Genomic DNA, 8,172 nt, shown 5'->3' with positions numbered 1-8,172 from the left:
ATTTGTCGAGTTTAATGTGGAAACATGAAGCAATCTGGGGGTTACTTGCGGATTACCACAAGGTTTTGTTTGGGGCCGCTTCTGTTTCTTCTATATATCAACGACTCGGCGAGTTTACAGAATCATGGTGATTTTTTACATTATGCTGATGACACCACAATTGTTGGGGGAACTGAAAACAATTTATATGCATGTTGAACTGACTGCAGTAGAACTACGGTTGTCTCAAAACTAGCTGACAATTGATCAGAGCAAAATTAAGGTTATAACATTTGGCTTGAAAATGCTTTCTGAATTGAGGTGGCATGAGGTCAAGCTAGAGCAACCTGGATGTGGAAAATTGCTCGGTGTTTGGTTAGATAAAGTTTATAATTACTTATGCGAATCGAAAAAGGCAAATGCAATAGGCTCATCTCTCTCTACTATCAAGCAATAAAGTATTTATCAGCTTGCATGGTAGTAAATATCTTGACAATGTATTTTCAACCCATCTATCAATACGGATGTCTTCTTTATGGCACAGCCTCAAGAAGTCACCTAAGCGCTCAAAAAGTCATCAGAGCCTCAAAAAGTCATCTCATCCGAATAATTCTTGGACTGAAACGAATTGATTAAGTGAGAAGCTATCAAAAAAATATTCCATTCCTTCGATAATAGAGTGTCATGCATACAAATTGTTCAAAATTTTTTGCTCAATAGTTTGCAATGAGCATAACAGTTTATTGGTTAACAACCTCTGAATCTACCTCTGAATTTAAAAAATGCATTTATGATCAAAAAACCAAATCATTAACTACTAAATATAAAATGACAACAACTAACAAAAAAGGCGAGAAACACGAATACGTATTTTGTTCAACTCAATCACTATTATGGATCGACAGATTTTTAGTGATATTATAGGTGTTGAGATCAGCAAAATGAAACGCAATTGAACTTTTTCATAACCTTGTACGGCGTCTGAAAACAGGCTTCTAGCCTTATTGACGTACGTTATGTATGGATTATAATATAGTCAAACGATTTTTTTTGTTTTGGTGATTACTACTTAATTTCTAGATTCTTGAACTTATTTAGAATTTCTTTGTATTTTGAAGCAGATTGTTGAACAGCAAAGTTGAACGATTAAATATTGAGACTAATTGGGAACCAAGAAAGGCAATGGTAATCTACAGTATAGCGGATAATATAGTTTACGTAAATTAACTGGTAAAACGTAACATCGGGACAGATTTTAACAATGGTTACATAAAATGAAACCACGGTTACACAAAATAAAATGAAATAATGACCAAATATTGTCACTCGATTGGAAACTTTTCGGGCATTTCTCACGTAATTAAAATACACTTTTGAGAAAAACAATTGCTTGAAATTTTTTGGAATAGGTAGTCCTGTATGACACTTGTGTCTGAAATGTTATTGGTTGATGTTTTGAGACCAAGAGCCATAGCGAACTTTTTAAAAATCACTGCATTTCATTTCTAACAAAGTGAAAAAACAACTCGGATATCTTAATTAATCCGTGTTGCAATCAAAACATAATGGTTTATGGTTTTGCGAAAAGGCAGAAAAATACAAAGTAGATTAGAATCCCAGTTGCAGCTATAAAGGGCATCGTGCTGATGAGAAGTAAAACGATAAGTAGAATGTAGTTTCTCCATCGTCTAGCATCTGAAAGAATTCTGTCGAAGTCAAAAGGTTTGCATATCATAATGAAACGTTCGTATGCCATTAAAGATACCACAAGACCATTAGAAATGTCCATCCAAAATATTGGCTCATCCAAAAAATCATAAGCGTAGGCGTTCCAGTTCTCAATGAAGTTTCTGATACTGCTTTCGCAGTCCACTTAATTACCCAAACAACGATTTTTAGGATTATCTTTAATATTTTTCGCACAAACACTTAATAGTAAATTTTGATCGTTCTGGATCAATAACGAAAAATTTCAGTTAAACGTATATAAATAGCAGATAAATTCTCCTATTTTTCATTACAATTTTATCTTGAAAAAAATCTTTAAAAATCGTGAAAAGATTGTGACAAAATTGTGAACAAATAATGAAAAATTGTGAAAAATAAACAGGAAGAAGTTCTTGCAAAGCAGATCACTGCTCTTAATCATTCCTATGAGTGAAAAAAGAATGGGCTACATTTGAGCTACAGTTTGAGGACTTCCGAGGAAACATACCTTCAGTACCAGACAACGGATCAAAAGTTAAACGAGATAATCTCTGAAGTATGTAATATGATAGGATTGACATCGCTAAACACATGATTGAGAGTAAAATTTTACCCCATTTGGCCACACCAAAAATGTAAAGGTTGTGATTGATTGCATTGAGACAATTTTCAGTAACCGCTCCTATTTCAGCTTGCAGCCCACAGCAAATGACCATCCAATTTGAGGCCAACTGCAAAAAATTCGAAGTTTTGGCTGCTTCTTGTTTGACATTTCTCCATTGATAGCCGTTTTCAAAATAAAATTTCATGCAAAAATGTCATTTTTTTCGGATCTTTTATTACAACAATTAACGGTATAAATTGGAGACGTTTCTATTACCTAGTTTTGGTCTCTAAAAAGCTACAGTGATTCGTTATTTTGTGAACTCCTATTGCTTTATTCCAGCTAGCAGTTTTTTTTGCGTTGTTTGGGTATGCTACAGAATAAATTGTTGAGTGTGCTAAAACGTTAACACTTTTTAAGTTTTTAAATAAACAACTGGGTCATTTTTCTTTAAAAACTAAAAACTCATACCACATCTACAGAGACGATCATGCCTAATTCCAAAAAGAAATTCAAAAACGATCCCAAGCTTGTTTCAAATACTGACGAGTTCAAATAAAAAGAGCCAGAGCCAGTCTTTGAGGTTGATATGTGTAGAAAAAAAATCAAGTCTTGGGGCTCTCTGACAAGAGAGGTCCCAAAACTTGCGTCCTTCCGCAGAGAGTAGACTCAAGTCTTGCGTCACTCAATGAAGAAGCGAACTAAGACTTGGTGCTTCTTTTGTTCTGGGTTGCAAAAATCCAAGACTGTGCTTTTTTTCTGGGCAGGGGGTTAGAATAGTTCAATTGTTTAGTTCCATGGTCACAATCATCGTGAGTTTTGAGTACTGGCATGTACAAATAAAGCACCATTTGCCCCAGATTGAGTTGACTTTAAACATTAATTATTTTTATTCAAATAATGTTCACGGCTCATGGACAAATTCAAAGTCTGCAGACTTCTTGTTGAAGGCATTCACACCCTTGACAGAGAAACTTATGTTATGGGATATCTCTGCTTAGCAATTGTCAGGCCCTCAAAACAAAAAACTAGTGCTATAGCATTGCATACAATTGTTTTATCTCTTTAGATCTGTATCAGAGCTCAAAAATTTCGACGCTAATTGTATGTTTGTATCTTATATTTGTTTTATGCAATTTATTCAAAGCCAACACTGCAACGACAGGCATGTTTTTTTTATTGGCCAATTAACCATAGTTCAACTTGCTGTATACAGTGACCGACTGTATTCCAAGCTAAAGGCTAAAAAACATTATTTTCCTTGACAAAACGAAAGCGTTGGATACAATTAATTTCAGAATTAATATTCACAAACTCTATCTATATGGACTTAATGAAAAACTTTGTTCCTCAAGTAGTATCCAATAGACATACATACAGCAGCGTGTAGTTATTTCTAATTTTAGGTGGAAGTACGTTTAAATAAGCAGTGACGGACCAAAAGCGTCAACTTCTGTAGTCATTTTGTTCACCGTTTCTATAGTCGGTTTATCAGAAGTCGTCTTGATTTAAAGTTTTTTGCAGAGTACACAATAATTGTTGGCTCAGAAAAACATCAAACAATTTTAAAAACTGATATTGATAGTGCTTCCACCTGGAGCGACAAAAATGGCCCGAATTTTAATATTAATGAAGTTTATGTTCATGAGATTTTCACCTAAAAATTGTAATGACATAAAATGACTTTTCGAGCAAATGAACATCAGATTGAACGGGATAAGAGGTCTTGGAGTAAATGTTTTGCAAATTATTTCTTGGGACTTTCACATTGACATTATTGTAAAAAAAGGATTCAATTACCCATTTATAATCGAACAATTTTGTTTGCTGAAACAAAAATGATTGTTCATTGTTTTGGTTAAATGCTATGTACTTTCAATTCTTTACTGTGGATCAAATATTTGTTTTCACAGCAAAACGAGACAACAGTGTTTGAAAAGAGTCAAGCTGATATGGGGTCTTGGAGAAAACGTTTTGCAAATTATTTCCTTGGACTTTCACATTGACAATATTGTAAAAAATGTATTCAAATACGCATTTATAATCGACCAATTTTGCTTGCTGAAACAAGAATGATTGTTCATTGTTTTGGTTAAATGCTATGTACTTTCAATTCTTTACTGTGGATCAAATATTTGTTTCCACAGCAAAACGAGACAACAGTATTTGAAAAGAGTTCGAAGATGATGTGTCAAGGCGATACAAGATCCAGTGGTATAAAATTGCTCTACGCTAGAGAAACCAAACAAAAGCGTTACGAGGAATATTTTTTGTTTCTTTAGCTAAATTTAACAAGAAGTTTTCGTTCTTGTACAACATTTTTTGCTGGTGTACGCCTCTGATCAATACTTGAGTTCTGATAGGTCCGGAGAAACTAAATTCCTGGCTCCATTCTGCCCAGAAAGTTCACAAGTCTTGGTTAACCAAACCAAGACTTGGCCTCTCTCTACCAAGACCTGACCTCTGGAAAGTCTGTGAATCAGGCCTGATGGCCTCTGCGAGTTCGGGACGGAAAACTTGATGTGTATATTGTTCTCTTAATAATCATTCAATCGTTTGAGAACCGCTTATCGATTTGAGCATCAGATTTCTAAATTATTTGTGTAAAAGTAGTTGTATGAAAACCTAAAATTGACCTCAACTTTTTATGCAAAAGGATGTTCTGCAAGCAATTTTAACAACTTCATCTCATTCGCAGCTGAAGAGCAACACTTGAGCTTGGAGAAAATTTTGGTAGTAAATAGACTATCAAAGCTTCATTTTTTAATTTTAAACTGAACAAATTGGTCGAGAAAAAATCTGAGTGGGTTCAAGAAAATAATTTTTCACCTTATTGAGCTAAGAGAATGATTGTAGTTGATTTATTCCTGCGGAATGGGGAGAATTTGTCAAAGGTTTATACGATAATGAACTAAAACTCACCGGAAATAATAGACGTTTTCTCCAAAGAATTCGTAGTAGTCAACGCTGAAACCCTTCCTTCATTGTTTTATGTTTTACTCGGGTCCATTAACTCAAACATTCAACTTTATCCATTTGAAGCAACATTTATTTTTATGAACTTGCCATGACCTCCATCTTTCTTAACTATGTTTATTGCACTGTCAGCATAAGCAGATTCATGATACGACAACCAATTATTCAATAGTGTTCCAAAATTTGATACCACTATTTTTTTATTCTATTAGCTATTTTTAGAGCAATAAAATAGGATCTTTTCCGTTTGTCCCCCCCCCCCCCCAATTTAGCGGGTGCATATTATTTGCAACTCCCAGAAGCACATTTTTTAAACATATTTTTACATAATGATTTTCTATATTTTTACATGATGGTTTACTATGTAATGGTACGTGCTCTATAACGGGGGGGGGGGGTGGGGGGGGGGGGCAAATGGAAACGATCCAAAAAAAATTAACCACGTGCCGCAATTATTTTCTAAATAATATAGTGCAAACTCTACTATGTTTTTGGGACGCAAAATTCTGTATTAGATCTTTAATAGTTCTGTTTGAAATTTTCTTAGTTGTCTCCCCTATTCAAATTATAATATATATCCATCGTGCATCTCAAAGGGAGACAATATCACGCATTAGCAGTTTACAACATCAAATAAGAATAGCAGTCTACTCTTTTGTTATATTATATTCCAGCACGTGCCGAGGAGTCAACGCTAAAAAAACGCAAAATTATCTAAGATTGGCGCTGAATGCGTTAAACATACGTAAGATTAACGCAATAGGCGTTCAAAATACCGTTTGTCGTTTTTAAGCCTAGATCTTACAAAATTTTGCGTTTTTAAGCCTAGATCTTACAGAAATTGTATTTGGCGCTGATAATGTATAATTTTGGGTTGGATTTAGCGTTCACTTTGCATTATTCTAGGAGACTAGTAATGTTTGTGCGTGTGTGTTGGTGGGTGGGGTTAATGATAGGTATGTGCGGATGGGGTTAAAAATTAGGGTTAGATTACCAATTTTAGGGTCTAAAGACTGTTTTTTCTTTCAGGTTCGAATTACATGCCTTCAAAACCCAAGTTAAAACAGGCTAAAACCCAACAATTGTCTATTGAGCCCCCAAATTTGACTAAATGCAACTACTAATTACTGAATATTTGAAAAACCTACGCTTAAAAAGCAAAATTATGTTATACCTTCGCTTAGAAACTCAAAATTATGTAGGATAAATGATAACTAGCGTTGACAAACTAGAAAGCTCACTGCAATTTTCTTACATAATTCTGCGTTGAATGCGTTGTATTCAGAGACCTAAATTCAACTTTGAAACGCAAAATTATGTAGAAAAATGCGCTGACTTCTCTCACTTGTCAAACGCTAGTTACTACTTATCTAGATAGGGTTAGGGTTAGATTATAGGGTCAACTATTGTAAAACTGTTGGGTCAACTTTTGTACAAGCTGTAGGGTACAACTATTGTACAACTGTTGACATTTTCTGGAAATATTGTGAAAATTTTACTTTAGTGAAATTGAAAGCATCATCATTTCGACCGAATAGCCGAAAACGTGTCTGCAATCCAATTGGTTGAAATCTTATATTTCCACGCCAACTCATGGTAGCCGAAATCCCGTTTGTACTGCTATGTTTAGCCATTTTTAAAATAATTTATTGAAAATACGTAATCAATTTTGATACAATGTTTTATGAGCTGCACACGGCGAATCATCAGTTTAAAAGAAACAATTGAATTCTGAAGAATTTAAGAAAATGTCAATCGAATTCAGTTTTGAGAAAGTTAATGAAACTTCATGAAGATATGTTGTTAGGTAAAATATTAGGTAAAATCAAAAGCATAGTTTTTGTTTAAAAAGGATGTTTAACGACTTCCAAAAACAGAAACTAACTCCTAAATTCTAATTCAATAAGCGTTAAACAAAACTGTAAATGAAAAGCTGAAGTAAACCGACCTGTAATTGAAAATTCGATCTAACAATTAAGGAAATGTTTTAAAAAATACACGTGCTTTGAAATTAAGTAGCCGAGTTGTTGAGAGCTAAGCTCGAAATTGAATTCGTTTAAAATTGGGAAAAACCTTATTGAAGTAAATTACCTCAAGAGTTCAAGACCGAGCTTCAAAACCCGGTGAGATTGTTCTTAATCACCCCCCTCCAACGTCGTACCGCCGGTAGCCCTTTAAAAAAAGCAGTCGAGTACTGCAAAAGAAATAGAAAAACTGTTGTGAACGATAGTGTTCGTCTGCCAATCCAGTCTCAAGATAATGCTAGCTCACGAGACATCATCGATGACTCTGACCCCATCAGTGATGAAAATACTGGTTTGACGCAAAACTTTCAAGACCTGAGTGTAAAAGAGCAATTCCACACAACACCAGGAACCATACTTTTCATCCCCGACACTGTCAATAAACTCTAAAAGGTGCAAGTGTTAGAAAACTCGGGGCATGAAACCAAAATTAAATATAGTGGTTGGGGCTCAGAGCACGACTCGTGGTTTAATGCGAAATCAATTTGGGCCTATTCGAAGCACAAACATAACTTGAAGAATCGCAAAAAAAAACAAAAAAAGAAATTTCAGAAAAAATTGACCTACTCCTCGCGTCGTGTGAGCAAAACCAGCTTGATGATAATTTCTTTGAGAACGTTGATCAAACGATACTGAACGAGAACAAAAAAATGCCCTGTTTACAGACAATAGTTAGTTCACATGTACCAACATGTCGTTTCGTTCCGGTCAGGTTTAGAACTAAGTGGTCACAACTGCTGACCAGCATCCTGGATGATTGTGCCACAGTACCAGATGACGAACTAAATTGGGACAACTTGTTTTCTGTTTCGAAGTGCATCTTGCGTGCGAGCAACCGAGGAGGTAAAAAGCACAAACGAAATCAGGATCAGCGGCTCTCCG

General features: G+C 34.9%; 1 long non-coding RNA gene across 1 annotated transcript; it reads right to left on the bottom strand.

The window, feature by feature from the left end:
• Positions 1–1,573: 1,573 nt before the first annotated feature.
• LOC142344137 (uncharacterized) lies at positions 1,574–5,257 on the bottom strand. The gene is made up of 3 exons (XR_012759244.1): positions 5,213–5,257; positions 2,668–2,687; positions 1,574–1,851 (listed from the first exon to the last, which is right to left on the bottom strand). It is a non-coding gene; the product is annotated as an uncharacterized LOC142344137 (long non-coding RNA).
• Positions 5,258–8,172: the final 2,915 nt, after the last annotated feature.

The sequence above is a fragment of the Convolutriloba macropyga genome, chromosome 8, assembly GCF_964194025.1.
Source record: "Convolutriloba macropyga chromosome 8, txConMacr16.3, whole genome shotgun sequence".
Taxonomy (NCBI): domain Eukaryota; kingdom Metazoa; phylum Xenacoelomorpha; order Acoela; family Convolutidae; genus Convolutriloba; species Convolutriloba macropyga.
This window is presented reverse-complemented; position numbering and strand designations above follow the sequence as displayed.